This window comes from Pyrus communis, chromosome 5 (assembly GCF_963583255.1).
Source record: "Pyrus communis chromosome 5, drPyrComm1.1, whole genome shotgun sequence".
Taxonomy (NCBI): Eukaryota; Viridiplantae; Streptophyta; class Magnoliopsida; order Rosales; family Rosaceae; genus Pyrus; species Pyrus communis.
In genome coordinates this window covers 13,796,427-13,813,573 of record NC_084807.1, presented here as the reverse complement: position 1 = coordinate 13,813,573, position 17,147 = coordinate 13,796,427, and positions in this window count along the sequence as shown.

The window sequence follows — 17,147 nt, the reverse complement described above, 5'->3', positions numbered from 1 at the left end:
TTTCTTTCATAATGTACTCAAAAGGAATTCATTTAAGTCATGCTCACTATCTTTTAAGAACAAGGGTGTGGACTGTCCTATACTAGGCTAGGTAAGGGGTGATGTGGTTAGCAAAGAAAATAGGCTAAACGAGGCTCAACAGGGTTAAAACTAATATATACGAAATATGGGAAGTAAGGCTATTTGGCTATGGTGGCAACTACACAACTTCATCTTGATATATGTTATGCAATTCAATGTCATGCTTTGAATGAAACGGATATAAGTTCTAGTATTTAGTTCTATCATGATACAATTGCATTCTAAGTAGCAACCAAGCAAGGAATAATGAGATCATGCAACAACTTTAGAAAACAAAGAATCACAGAAAATAACTCTCCAAAGAAGGTAATGGCTCGAGTTTCACAGGGTTATAGTGTTTGTTTGAGTTCCTTCCTTCAAGCATGTTACAAAAACGAATTTTTCTTTTATGATTGCATGTGAAGTCATACATTATAACCATAACCAAGCATATACCAAGAGTAAATCAAACTTTTCTCTATGTTTATAACTCTTTTTAACCGTCATGCAATTACAAACCAAATCCTTATCATTGTGTTGGAAGGTACCCTAAGACACAAACACACAAAAACGACTCAAAACACTCTTTTTAGGCTTTTTAAAACATGTTTTTCAAATTTTTATGTCATTTTCGGAGTTATAAAAACAAAACATACTAAAACACTCTAAAATAACTTAAAAACACCTTAAAACAGCAAGGAACAACATTTTAAGTAATGGGTGATAAAATCCCACGAATTTGCATCAAATATACTTAGTTACCCCCCCCACACTTAAATCAAACATTGTCCTCAATGTTTTAAGCATAGATTCACACAAAACATAAGTAAACACACAAAAAGCACTTAAGCATACTAAACATGGCAGAATGTAATTAACAAAGAGAAGAGTTTAGGGACGCAAATCTGGTTATGGAGTGTAAATTCCATCTTCTCCTTGGTAATTGCATTGAGGCATTGATCTTGGTGATTCCACAGGCTTTCTCTTGAACTGGTTTCTGCCCATCGTTGATTTTCCTTTGTGCTACTCTTGAACTGGGCAGCAGGATTCCTTTGGGTCTCCTCCACTTGTTGATTTTCCTTTGTGCTACTGGGCTGGAGGATTCTTTTGGTCTTCCCCGAAGGTCTGAGCTTACCCCTTTGGTCTGTTTCTTTGTTCAATCTTTCCAATTCGTATTGAAAAGGGTTGGAGGATAACTCAGCCTATGTTTGTCTCCACATGCTTCAATGTATCATTTTCACTTGCCTTACTCACTCCCCTTTGCAGAAGTGGTCCCTTCTCCGGAAGTGTATCAACCGTTGAAGATGACTACTCGAGAGCAACGCTAGGTAAGCAATCAGGAATAGATTCCAAGCAGTTGGATCCAAATCGGAAGACTTACTCCAAGTGCCGGCTGATTGCTTCTTTTACTTTGCCATGCGAGTAAGAACAAGGACAAAGAAAAAGACAGGGAAAGAGCATGATATGAGATACTTTTGCTTTTGACCTTGATGATATGAGATACCTTTTCTTTTGAAGAAGCGGTGAATGAATCAGCACACTTCAATCCGCCGTTTCCTCCTGGGTCATCTGTACTCCAGGCATCTGGTATCATCTTTGGGGAAGAAGAAAGAATTGAGTATTTCGAAAGGCTTTGCTGGGAGTGCGCCCTCAGAGGTGAGGGAGAGTTGGGCATTTTCTTCAGGTTTGCCTTGCCATAAAAGACGAAGGTCGACATATATAGAGATAATATCAAGTGGTGGTATTGTTCTTTTACCCTTGTCAACAAATGTCTCTTCGATATCAGAAGGACGCCTCTTCGATTTCTGAGCAGGCGCCCCTTCGATTTCTGAACGACGCCCCTTCTCTTTCTGAACGACACGTGGTAGTGCTGATGCGGCTCATTTTGACAAAGCTGCACGCGTTTTCTGAAAAGCAGAGAAAGCGTCGCCGAACTTTGCGCTTGTCGGCTAAAGATGTGTAGTTGCGGTGATGGCCTCCACGTGTTGTCTGAAAAGAAGAAATCTTTTGACAAAGTTGAACGCGCCTTCTGAAAAGCCGAGAAAGCGTCGCCTAAATTACGCCGGAAATTCCAGCTTCTTGAATCGGTGGACGCGTTGCCTTGGCTTTTATAGAGCTATCGATCACCACAACAAACACACTCTGAAGAATTCCCATTCTTGAAAATCGACTCCGGCCCTTTGAGAATTAACTCCATCCCTTCTCTTTGAACACTTTTGAAAAATGGCAAACTCATCGAACCTTAGCTTGGAATTGAGCCTTAGCAGTGATACGGGCGCGCCGCATCAAGGTAACGTATGGCGCCCTTCTTTCTTCTCTTCTAACGGTCCTCTCACAGGTGAAGACTCCGTGATGCAGGACGCCACAACAGCTACAATAGTAGCTAGGAACCTCCTCACTCCAAAACATAGTAGGCTGCTGTCAGGACGGTCCGATGAGTTGGCCGTTCAAGAGTCCCTCGCACTTAGTGTTCAGTGTGCGAGTTCTGTGTCCAACATGGGCCAACGCCTGCTTGCCCGCTCCCGTCAGGTGGAATCATTGATGGCAGAGGTGGAAAAGTCTTAAGCAAGAGATCCAGCAGCTTAAGTACGAGAATAGAAGTTTGCATGTGCTTGCAAATAACTATTCGTCGGGCATGAAGAGGAAGCTTGATGAACTGCAAGAGTCTGAAGGTCGGATTCAAAGTGACCGTTAAAGGTTTTCGTCTTTCCTCCAGAGGCACCTTTTTCCTGGGTCATCCAGCGCTTGGCCAAGTATTGAGGCCTGGAATGCTCTAGCTCCGATGCCTCCCGCTCCGATGCCTCCCGCTTCTATGCCTCCCGCTTCTATGCCTTCTGCTTCTATGCCTTCCGCTTCTGCGCCTCGTAGTGGGGCTTCACGTAAACAACCTTTGTGAAGCTCCATCTTTCTCCATGTTTAGTATCCTTTTTTAATAAATGAAATTTTTTTTTTTTTTTTTTTTTTTTTTTTTTTTTTTTTTTTTTACATAAATAAAATCAAACGGCATGGAATTGGTCCTTGAATGGAAGGTGATACTTGAAGTGAACCGGCATTGGTTTGAATTCTAGTGTAGGTGCCTGATTCATAAAATACAGCAAGTTAGTATAAAATGTAATGGAATTTGGAAAAAAAAACTTACTTGTTTTGTCCGATAAGAACTCAATGACAAACACCACTCCTTTGAAAGTTTCAGGGATATTGGACTTGGCCAGATTGCAAGTGATGGTTATGACTTGTCCAATGTCATCAAATTTAACTTCTTTGGATTTTGTGGTTTCAAGAACGTCCTCTTTGATGAATTCATGACATTCCCTACTTTGCACCTTTGGAAGGCCTTCCAAGATGTCTTTTTCACTTTCTTCTTCCTTGGAATTCATGAACCTGCAAGGAATAGGGATATTTGTTGGAATGGGGTTAGAACTAATTGGAACAACCTTACTTGAATTAGATGGCGTAGGAGCAATAAGTGCTTCTGACAAAGGTGCTTCAAATCCTCCCTTCGGATTTACAATGGTTGAACTAGGGAGTTTGCCTTGGTCGCAAAATTGTCCTACGAACTCCGCTATCTGCCCAATTTGCTTGTCCAAGTGGTCCAACCTTTTGTCTTCTTGTCGAGCCTCATTGTCTTGATTTTGTGAGCCCTGCACCAAACAAATTAATTCGTTAAGCTTTTGATTATAATCTATTGACGAACTTAAATTTGGTTGGGCATATTGAATATGAGGTTGTGGTGGGTGTATAGGTCTTGAATAGAACTCCTCATATGGCTGCCAATATCCTTCTTCTTGAACATGTTGAGGTTCCCACCACATAGAGTTTGAATGATCACTCCAATCTGAACTGTAAGTATTGGAAAACACGTTATTCCTTGATTGAAGATCAAATATATCAACACTTTGCATTTGGGACCTTTCGATGAGCTGTGACAAAAGAGAAGCATTATCAAGTGCCATGTTGTGCTTCTCTAGTACTTAAAATCAATCAAACAAAACACAAATAAAAAACTAAAACTAAAATACATAACAGAAACGAACAATCCAAGAGATTAGCAAATTTACTAATCCTCGGCAACGGCGCCAAAATTTGATGCGTGATTTATACGCACACAAATTAAACCCTCTTTTCGTCAAATTGTAGTATATGTATAAGTAGGGATCGTTCTGGACCGAGGATTAGGAGGGATTGCAAATCACTTGGAAACTGACTCAAAAACGTAAAATAAAGTTTAAAATACTAAACTAAACTCAAAGAATGCGAAGCTAAACGCTTAAAACACTAAAACAAACCAAAAGACTCAAACATCACCTAAAACACTCAAAACTGCCTTAAAAACACAATCTGGGCAGTTTTGAGCACTTTGGTGAATATGGACGAATTTGTGTAATAAATAGAATCAAAACACTAAGAAACATAAACTAAGACACTTTCTAACTAAATTGGACATTAAAGTAAAGGGGGATTGAGGTTTATACGAAATTAAATTAAATGAACAAATTAAACTTAAAACAGAATGTAACTATGAAATTGATGAAATGGAATGAATGGATGATAGAATAGCTAAGGGGTTCATCTCCACATATGTTATACTTGCATAATAAAATGATTTCCAATTGCATTTCAATAAACCATGAATTCTCAACACCCCAAGTTAACCGTGATGCACTAATTAACCTTCAAATCTTCCTAACGTTATTGAATTGGATGATTGCATACGACAACCCAAAACATTCCCCACAAGTCCCCTACATGATTGCATAATAGAGATACAAGCAAGAATCATTACGCTCTATGAAAATTATAAGTGTTGACGGGGCATTCGTTACTATGATTGCATGAAACTTATGCCAAGAATTCGTTTAACGCGATTGTTTATAAGCAACCTCCACTACTTGTGAATATAAGTTTGTAACTATTAGGTGAAACTCACTTATATTCTAGCGTCAAATTCATGCATGAAAATTAAGTGTGCACTCTCAATAAACATACATAAATAAGTTATCAATCAAATAGTTAAACAAATTGAATCCACAACTTATGAAACGCAATTAGAAGTAATCAAATCAAAATGCAAGCATAAACATTTATTTCGAATCCCCCCCTAGCCAAGGGGGGTTTAGTTCCTCATAACTTTGAAATCAAAGAAACACCTAAACATTCCAACAACTCAAACTTGAATTGTATGAACGTTTAGGCACTCTTCTCTTCCATTCCTCATACGTACAAAACAAAGAGAATTGAATTTAAACATTGAAATCAAAGAAACACCTAAACATTCCAACAACTCAAACTTGAATTGTATGAACGTTTAGGCACTCTTCTCTTCCTCGTTTTTGTATCACAAGGTCTAAGGTGAGTTTTGGGATAGTGTGAAGTGTTTTGGAGGGATGGGGAGTGGTTGGAGTGGTGTTTGGATTAGTAGGGAAACTCACGGATGATTTCTGGTGGTGTTTTGCATGATTTTCTGAATATGGACGAATTGAATGAGAATGAATGCAATGGATGCTTATTTATAGGTGAAATGGGGGGAACATGACAGCTAGGAGGGAATGTGGCTGCATGTTTGAATGATTAAAGGATGCATGTGGGTTGGAATTGCATGTGCAATGAATATGTGGCTGCATGTGCAAGGGGACAATCTGAAAATGCATGTGAAAGCATGTGTTGGCTGCAATGATGAAATGGATGGGAGTGCATGTGGGTTAATTAATTAAAGGGAGTGCATGTGAATATGATGGAAATCTGATATGGTGATGGGAGATGCATGTGGCTGATATGTGGAAGGTGTGTGGCTACTTCAAGTAAGAATCCTTGTGACATCAACTCTTCAATTTCGTCCATTCCTTTTGCTCCAAGTATAAGTTATCCCTTCCAAGTCCAATTTTGCTCCAAAATGCTCCAAAATGCATCTTTTTGCTTCCTTAGACACATGAACCTAAAAATACACGAAAATGGCTTAAACGCCAAAAACAACTATGAATTAACAATATAAATGCATGAAAACAAGCTAAGTAAGTCGCCTAAATATGCTCCTATCACATCTCCAACCTTCATGCCACTTTCCAAGGTGATAGATTCAACAATTTCAACAGTTAAGTCGGATAGTTCACTTTGTTCTTGCATTTGCCCTATGAATTCCGCGATCTCTCCTATTTGATTCTTCATTTTGCTGATCACTTGGGCTTGATTTTGTAATTTCTTGGTTTGATTTTGTACTTCCTGTGCCCAAGAAGTTAGTATTGGAAGAATTTTACCCTAATCCAATGACGAACCTGAATTTGGTTGGTATTGTTGTGGGGCAGACTGTGGTGGCTGCATAGGCGTTCTATAGAATTCCTCATATGGCTGCCAATATTCTCCTTGTTGAGCCTCCTTGGCTTGATTTTGTGAGCCCTGCGCCAAAGAAATTAATTCATCAAGAATTTGAGCACAATCCATTGACGAACCTGAGTTTGGTTGGGCATATTGTATATGATGTTGTGGTGGCTGCATAGACGTTGAATAGAACTCCTTATATGGCTGCCAATATCCTTCGTTTTGAACTTGTTGAGATTCCCACCACATAGGGTTTGAGTGATCACTCCAATCTGAATTGTACAAGTTGGAAAACAAATTGGTCCTTGATTGATTATGATCTTGATAACCCCATGTATTGACATTCTCCCAACCTCTTTGTGGACATTGATTTGCTTGATATTCTTGCCTATAAGAAGCACCAAATGTAGGGACACTTTGTATTGTGGACCCTTCAGCATACTGTGACAACTGAGAAGTAAGATTCACTATTTGAGCTTGAAGATTAGCAATTTCCATGTCTTGCTTCTCTAGTACCTGAAATCAAAGAAATAAAACTAAATCAAATATCAAAAGAAAAAAGTAAACAAACAAATAGAGGGATTAGCAATTTTACTAATCAACAGCAACGGCGCCAAAATTTGATGTGAAATATTCTAACACTCAAATTAAAACCCTATGATTGTAGTATATGAAAGTAGGGATCATTTTAGGCCGGGGATTAGAAGGGATGCTAATCAACACAATTAAGACTAAAAAAAAAACACTAAAATAGACTCTATAGACTCTAAACTAACTTAAAACACTCAAAACAGCAACAAACACTTAAAAAGACTCAATTTTAGACCTAACAAGTGTTTTGGACGAAAATAAACCTTAACTTGACTCAAAAGACTCAAACAAAACAGATTTTGACTCAAATAACAAGACTAAATGAAAGGGGGATTGTTTTTGACGAATTTAAAACTTAAAACAAAAACTTTGTAGAAAAAACTTTGGAACAACGAATTTAAGTGAAATAAATGGGTGAAAGGCTAGTTAGAGGGTCCTTCTCCACACATGATATATGCATACGAACCAATTTAGACAATGAATGACAACGCCCCAAGTTAGTTGCATCGCACAACTAACCATCAGATTTTCCTTATTTCATTGAATTCGATGGAATACGCATCTAAACCAAATTATCTTCCTCACGTTCCCTATATGAAACGCATGATAGAGATACATGTCAAAAGTCATTAAGTTCTATGAAAATCATAAGCATTGACAAGGCATTCATCACTATGAAACGCATGAGGCTCATACCAAGGATTTACTTAACACGATTGTGACTAGCAACCTCCACTACTTGTGAATATAAGTGAATAACTCTGACGTGAAACCCCCTTATACTTTAGCATCAAATTCATGCATGCAAATTAAGTGTTGACCCCCAACCCACATACATAAACAAGTTTTAATAACTTAGATAAGCAAATTACATTCATGCCTTAAGAAACAATACCTGGACGTAATCAGTTCATATAAAACATATAATCATGGCTTCAAATTCACCTCTAACTAAAAAGAAGTTAGTTCCACATGTTCGCAAAACAAAGATAATTAAACTTAAACATTAAAAACAAAGATAGAATACACCTAGAAACACTCCAGGTGGCTCCTCCTTCCTTCCTTGCTGCCAACAATAGGGATTTGCGTGAATTTAGGCTCTTGAGGTGTGGTGGATTCTTGAACTTCTAGAAGGGTTAAATGTGGCATAAACTTAATGCACGAAAATAGGGCTTCTAGAACTTGATATTTAGGTGATTTAATGTGAAAAGGAGTCCTCTTTGAAGTTGGAATTAAGGTAGGAAAAGATTAGGATAGGATAAGATAAGATAAGGTTGGATAAGGTTTGGATAAGATAAGGAAATTTGGATAAGGTTCCTTATTTCTTGCTCTTTCCTTATCTTCTTTGCATTGGGACTTCTTTCTCCAGATTTTTAGCCTTTCCTAGCTTCTCTTGACTTCAATTTCGTCCATCCACATTGCTCCATAGTTAAGCTATCCAATCCATGCCCAAAACTGCTCCAAATAGCCTCAAAATGCACTTTCTTGCTCCTTTTGCCATTAGGACCTAAAAACATACGAAAATAGATTAAAAGACTAAAATAGATAGTAATTACGTAACTAAATGCAAGGAAACAACATAACTAAGTAGCATAAATATGCTCCTATCAGGCAACGTTTCTTTGTCTCCCAAATAGACATACTTCAAGTGACTTGGCAATGGTTTAAATTCAAGAACGGATGCCTGAATCACTGAAGGTAATAACTTGTTAGTAGAAACAGGAATTGAAATTGGGGTTGGGGGCTTACTTTGATATTGTGGCGATGATTCAAGTGAAGCCACCATCTCGGCAATGCCATCATCATGCACGGCCAGATTTGGTTCTATACCCATTCCTTCGGCAATTGTGGTTTCAAGTGGGTCTTTGTCCAACGAATCAAGAAAATCCTGCGCCAATGACTCAAGTATATCAATAGAGAAACAAGAATGATCGTCATTAGGATATTTAATAGTTTCAGAAAGATTGAAATCAATAACTTCCCCATCAAATTCCATCGTTAAAGTTCCTTTGAACACGTCGATCTTGGTGCGGGCTGTTTTCATGAAAGGTCTCCCAAGTAGGATCGGCAATGGCGTAGAATGGGATGAATCCTCCATGTCAAGCACGTAAAAGTCCGCCGGAAAGATCAAATTGTTAACCTGCACCAACACATCTTCCAAAACTCCTTTTGGATAGGCATTAGAACGATCGGCCAATTGAATAATCACACCATCGTTTTTAAGTTCTCCTAAGTTCATAGATGCATAAATTGAGTAAGGCATGACATTAATTGAAGCTCCTAAATCTAGCATAGCATGTTCAAATTTAGTATTTCCAATAACACAAGGAATTTTAAAACTACCCGGATCTTTGCATTTAGGTGGTAGTTTTCTTTGTAACACCGCCGAAACATTTTCACTTACCTGGACCACCTCTTTGTTCGACATCTTTTTCCTTGTGGTGCAAAGCTCTTTAAAAAATTTAGCATACTTAGGAACTTGCTTAATTGCATCAAGGAGCAGAATATTGACTTGAACTTTCCTAAAGGTTTCCAGAATGTCCTTCTCATTTTCTTCTTTCTTTGATTGCCTAAATCTGCTAGGGAAGGGCACATTTAGTGGAATAGAACTTGACAAAGTCGAATTTGGACTTACCTTAGGTGTGTTGGACGGTTTTGGGGTGGTAGATGGCTATGGCAAGGTTTGTTCCACCCTTGCCGTGGCCTTTGTGCCTTGTTGATTCTCTTCTTGCAGCAACATGTCCTCTTCTTGAGTTGTTTTGGACGGTTTTGGGGTGGTTCCAACTTCCTTACCACTTCTTAACGTGATGGCCTTGGCAGATTCGAACCCTCCCTTTGGATTGACAATGGTTGAGCTAGGGAGCTTGCCTTGGTCTCGGAATTGTCCTACAAACTCCGCAATCTGCCCAATTTGCTTCTCTAAGTGGTCCACCCTTTTGTCTTGGTTTTGCATCGCCTTTTCTTGGTTTTGCAATGCTTTGTTTTTATTTTCTTGCCCCTGAGACAAATTGGTAAGTAACTTAAGAAGTGTAGCATTATCTAAAGATGTACCTTGATTGTTTTAGGCAGATTGGGGTGGGGTTGGATCATTGCCGTAGGTTTTGGTGTAAAACCCCGGGGGTTGTTGCCTAAAGCCTCCTTGTTGTTGAGGTTGTTGAAGCTCCCTCTGATAGGAGCATATTCATGCGACTTAAATGGCTTGTTCTCGTGCATTTACGTTATGTTTCTTTAGTTATTTTAGTACTTTAAGCTATTTTCGTGTGTTTGTAGGTCCAAAGGGCTAAAGGAGCAAAAAGATGCATTTTGGAGACTTTTGGAGCACTTTTGGGCTAAGGATGGATAGCTTATGCTTGGAGCCAAAGTGTTGGACGAAATTGAAGACCTAATTGAAGACCAAAGTGTTGGAACCTTGTTCCCTTTAGTTTTAGGACATTTAAACCTTTCCAATTTCCTTAGCCGTGCATAACATTCCAACATTCCACTCCTTCATTTCAGCCACACTCCCACATATCATTACTTATCATCACATATCATATCACTTATCACTTATCACTTATCACTTATCACTCATCACTTATCTTATCATTCACCACTTATCATATCATACACTCAATCACTTATCACTTATCATCATCACTCTAGCTTTAATTCACATGCACATTCACTCACCACAAACATTTCACAATGCACTTGTTCCTCCATTAAATCAGCCACATGCACTTCCCACTCATCATAACCTAGCTGCACAAGCCACCCCACATGTCCCTTTAATCATTCAAACATGCACTCCCATTAATTAAACCATGCAGCCACACCTTCACCCACATGCACCATTCAAACATACACCCAAACACCACCAGCAATCATCATTGCCGTGGGTACCTATCCCATTTCAGATTGTCATTCCACTTCATTGCACATGCATCTTCATAATTCAACACATGCATTCATTATTTATTTACTTTGCATCCTTTAATTTAATCACATGCACATTCAAACAAACACAATCATTCCAGCCATACCTTGCATTTTCAGATTGTTCCTCCATCATTGCACCACAATGCAGCCACATGCACTTGTTCCTCTAACATTTCAGCCACTTGCACTCTCATTCTCTCCCAAAACCGTGCACATGCATTCTCCTTGCATTTCCAGCCATTCCACATGCTATTTCAGCCACATGCACTCATAATCATTCAACCAACTTTGCACATGCATTCATCATCATAACCTAGCTGTCATGTTCCCCCCATTTCACCTATAAATAAGCATCCATTGCATTCATTCTCATTCACAATCCATTCACCACAGAAATAAGGCCTTTGTGCCAGAAATTCACCCATTCCAAACACTCTTCCATAAACTCATCCATTGCAGAAATGTAGACCATCAAACCACCCCCTTTGTGCCGTGAGTCTTCCCTATAAATCCAAACACCATCCTTCCATTCCTCCACCACTACCTAAACCATTCACACCATCAAACTATCCTTAGACCTTGTGCTACAACGAAGAGGAAGATAAGAGTGCCTAAACGTTCATACAATTCAAGTTTGAGTTATTGGAATGTTTAGGTGTTTCTTTGATTTCAAGGTTTAATGTCAATACTCTTTGTTTTGTACCATGAGGAACTAAACCCCCCTTGGTTAGGGGGTGATTCGAATATATGTTTATGCTTGCATTTTGATTTGATTACTTCTAATTGCATTTCATAAGTGTGGATTCAATTCGTTTAACAGTTTGATTGATAACTTATTTATGTATGTTTATTGAGAGTGCACACTTAATTTTCATGCATGAATATGATGCTAGAATATAAGTGAGTTTCACCTAATATTTACGAACTTATATTTGATGCGAGAATTATACGCACACAAATTAAACCCTCTTTTCGTCAAATTGTAGTATATGTATAAGTAGGGATCGTTCTAGACCGGGGATTAGGAGGGATTGTTAACCACTTGGATTTGACTCAAAAACGTAAAATAACAATATGAAATACTAACTTAGACTCAAAGAATGCAAAACTAAGCTTTAAAACACTAAGACAAACCAAAAGACTCAAAACAACACAAACACACTCAAATCTGCCTAAAAACCACTTTCTGGGCAGATTTGAGCACAAACACAAATTTGGACGAATTTATGTAATAACTTGACTCAAGAACGTAAAAACACAATATAAAACACTAAACTAACTCAAAGAATGTAAAACTAAACACTTAAAACATTAAAACAAACCAAAAGACTCAAACATCACCCAAAACACTCAAAACTGCCTTAAAATCACTTTCTGGGCAGTTTTGAGCACTTTGGTGAATTTGGACGAAATTGGGAAATAAATTGAATCAAAACACTTAGAAACATAAACTAAGACACTTTCTAACTAAATTGGACAATAAAGTAAAGGGGGATTGAGGTTTATACGAAATTAAATTAAATTGCACAGATTGTAAATTAAAGCAAAATGTAAATGTGAATGTGTGATAGAATTGAATGGAATTGAAATGAATGAATGCTAGCTAAGGGGTTCATCTTCACATATGTTACACTTGCATAATAAAATGATTTCCAATTGCATTTCAATAAACCATGAAACTCAACACCCCGGGTTAACCGTGATGCACTAATTAACCTTCAAATCTTCCTAACGTTATTGAATTGGATGGGTTAGCGCATACAACAATTCAAAACATTCCCCACAAGTCCTCAACATGAATGCATAGAAGAGGTACAAGCAAGAATCATTACGCTCTATGAAAATTATAAGTGTTGACGAGGCATTCGTTACTATGGAATACGCATGAAACTTATGCCAAGAATTTGTTTAACGCGATTGTTTATAAGCAACCTCCACTACTTGTGAATATAAGTTCGTAACTATTAGGTGAAACTCACTTATATTCTAGCGTCATATTCATGCATGAAAATTAAGTGTGCACTCTCAATAAACATACATAAATAAGTTATCAATCAAACAGTTAAACGAATTGAATCCACACTTATGAAACGCAATTAGAAGTAATCAAATCAAAATGCAAGCATAAACATATATTCGAATCACCCCCTAACCAAGGGGGGTTTAGTTCTTCATAACTTTGAAATCAAAGAAACACCTAAACATTCCAACAACTCAAACTTGAATTGTATGAACGTTTAGGCACTCTTCTCTTCCATTCCTCATACGTACAAAACAAAGAGTATTGAAATTAAACTTTGAAATCAAAGAAACACCTAAACATTCCAACAACTCAAAATTGAATTGTATGAATGTTTAGGCACTCTTATCTTCCTCTTCGTTGTAGCACAAGGTCTAAGGATAGTTTGATGGTGTGAATGGTTTGGGGAGTGGTGGAAATAGAAGGATGGTGTTTGGATTGTAAGGGAGAGGCACGACAAGGGTGGTTTGATGTCTACATTCTGAAAATGAAAGAGTGAATGAGTTGAGGTGTGTTAATGGATGGAATGGTGGAGTGAATGGATGAATTTCTGTGGTGGAAGAGTGTGAATGAATGTTGTGTGAAGTGTGTATGGTTTTTATAGGGAGATGAATGGATGGGAGAGGGAACATGACAGTTAGGTTAAGTGAATGCATGTGCAATGTTGGAAATCTGATGGGAGAAAGGTGGATGCATGTGTTGGCTGATTTAAAGAATGTGAGGGAATGATGAAAGGGGAAACATGACAGCTAGGATGAATGCATGTGGAGTGCATGTGCAATGTTTTAAAGGATGGAATGCATGTGAATATGCTAGAAATCTGATGGGAATGAATGATTAAATGTGAATGGCTGATTAGAATCTAGGGTGCATGTGGGTTAGAAATGCATGTGGGTGAATGTTTGAATGATTAAAGGGGAAACATGACAGCTAGGTTGGTTGGTGGCTGCCATGGAGGTGTGGAATGATGGAATTGCACAAGGGGAATGCATGTGCAATGTTGTTGTTGGTGCAATGATGGAGGAACAAGTGCATGTGGCTGAAATGTGGAAGGTGTGTGGCTACTTCAAGTAGGAATCCTTGTGACATCAACTCTTCAATTTCGTCCATTCCTTTTGCTCCAAGTATAAGTTATCCCTTGAACCTAAAAACACACGAAATGGCTTAAACGCCAAAAACAACTATGAATTAACAATATAAATGCACGAAAACAAGCTAAGTAAGTCGCCTAAATATGCTCCTATCAAATTCCCCCACACTTAGCTTTTGCTAGTCCTCGAGCAAAACAAAACAAAAGAAACCAAAAACAAAACAAAACGAACAAAACACAACCTACACCTTCCAACAATCGTCTCAGGGATTTCCAATGCACATGACATGTTAAAAATCATTATTCCCACAGATTTTGGTTATCTTTACACTTAAGTACATACTTAATCATAGTCACCACATACTAATTCACAATTAAGCATTTAAAACTATATTTTGAATGTAGTAACATGCCTTAGAGAATTTGCTCAAATCCTTACAAGATATGCACTCGTTTTTCACACAGATTTTCTGACTACACACCCTACACTAGTTATATGTGAGAAGATTGATGTAAATATGAATTCTAACACTCACATATGTTATATCAAAGAAAGCATTTTCTGGATTTACGACAATGACATGAATATGATCTCATGAATGGAATGCTACTACTTAGAACGAGAACCAGTGATTCCATAAGCTCATATCAATTCCAAACTCCACATTATTGAACACATAACGATCAAGATAGAAGCATAAGGGTTGAAACGGGGCTAAAGGTGTTTGGCTAACAAAGAAAGGATAGGGAAAACAAATGTTCTTTAAGCAATAGTGAGCAAAGTATTGAATTAGGCACTTAGAATTCCCTTTAGAACGCAGAAGTCAACTTTGAACACCCAAGGGGAAGTCACACAAAACTTAGGGCCATATTCAAACTTTTTGGGCCCTTTCTTCAACAATCACACTTGTGAGTCCATTCTCACTTATTTTCACTCTTTTTCTTTCTTTTCTTCTTCTTTTTCTCACATTTTTTTTTTCTTTTTCCCGTGCCTCCTTTAAGACTTAGGCACATACATACACACAAAAATCCCTTCCCCCACACTTATTTTCTGCAAGATATTAATCAAAAGGAATTCTTTTAAGTCATGCTCACTATACTTCAAGAACAAGGGTATAGGAAAGTCCTACTCTAGGTTAGGTAAGGGGTGATTTGGTTAGCAAAGAAAATAGGCTAAACGAGGCTCAACGGGGTTAAAACTAATATATACGAAATATGGGAAGTAAGGCTATTTGGCTATTGATAAGTCATATTTTGCATGCATCTATATCTCCCTTATTTGGCGTCTTTGTGATGTTTTGGATTAAACTAGTTGCGTTTTACATTGTTTTGTGTTAGTGTGCAGCCAAGTGTGTACTAAGATCAAAGGGAAAGCAAATGAAGTAAAAACATTCCAGAAATGATGTGAAGTGTTAAATGGTGCAATTCGGCCATATTGAGTGATTCTAATCAAAGCAAGCATTGAAATCAGATTATGTGGTTTCAACATCAAAACATGCATTCACATGCATGTCACAACCTTGGCCGTGTGTTCCCATATCATCCCATCATTTGATGCAATTCTAGCACCAAATCAGATTCCTCACAATCCCATTTCCATCACTTATTTCATTTCAGCCATTTTGACACCAACAAACACAAACATCCATTCCGTGCACTCCATTACATTTCTACACATCACCTTTGCATTCCCATCTCTTTCATGTCCAATCCGTGCACTTCCATACCCAATTCCAGATTATTCTAACAGTTTCAGATTGTCCACTCCCTTGTGGCAGACTTTGCACATGTATCTTGGATTAAATATCCATATACCTGCAGATTATGTCCATTCCTTGCATCCTTTATTCCAGAAATTCACTCATCCCTTTACCCATGCCGTGTGCCCATTTCACATTTCCAGAATTTGTACAAACAATTCACTTTTGGCAGATTCCACTCATGCTTGCAGACATTCCACATGTGTTTTGGATTAAATAAACCACACTTGCAGATCATGTCCATGCTTTGCAGGTATCACACTCAGAAACCCATCATTCCATCTGATTTATGCTCTGCCATCTGAGTTAAACAAATGTTAGATCCAATCTGAATGTTGGGGGATCACACACACTCTATTTGGCTGCATTTTCTGTCCATCATTCACTCTAATTCGTCCTCTCCATTGCATTGCATTCTACATTCTTTTCCTTTCACAGAAACTGCTCATTTTCTCCCCCTTTCCCATCCGCAAGGTTCCTTCTTCATTTTCAGTCCATTACACACTCTAAAACCCCCCTACTTCACTCCATTCTCTGTCCATTTCTGTCCTAAGGGCAGAAACCATCCAAACCAAACCAATCTACTTCATCCGCACCACATTTGGAGAAGCAACACCAAGGAACTCTTCAAGGACTTCAACATCAGTTTTGGCTTCAAGGGTTCATTCTTATCAATTCTATGTTCATTCATGTTTCATATGTTTATGTTAAATCTTTTGTAGACATGAATTGTAACTAAGCTTCCTCTAGGGATTCGATGTAACCTTGCAAAGTTTGCTATGTAATTAAGTTAGAATGCTCAGTTTGTCTACCTAGTTCTTGATTCATTCTCTGTTATAATTGTGAATTTGTGGGTTGATTTGTATGCTTGATCGCCATTTGAGTTAACCACAAGTTATTTAGCCAAGATTAAAACATACATCATGTCTAATATTGGTGGATTTGTGAATGAATGAAGGGAAAGATTGGCAAACATCCTGCCAAGTGTTCCCTTTGGTTTAGTGAACGTTTCTTGTGCATTACATACTCTAGATTATGAACCAAAGTTGCACATCACAATTAGGTTCAAGATTATAGACATTTGATCAAATCCACACATCATATGGTTAATCATATCCAAGTGAAACAAACTCAAGAAATTTGTAGATGAATGAGTATAAACCAACTTAACAAACATGGATTTAATTGAGCAATGGTGAAATCGAATCCCTAGTTTCATTTCCATTGATACTATCTCATTATATTGGTTGTTGATTCATTGATTTGTGTTTACTTCATTCTCTTAGGCTTTCAAGTTAAAACAACAAATCTGCATAGTTTGATTAGTTTGATTCAAATCTGCCTATTTAGACTAGTTTGATTCATTTCTTAGATTTCTTGCAAACAAGTAGTTACA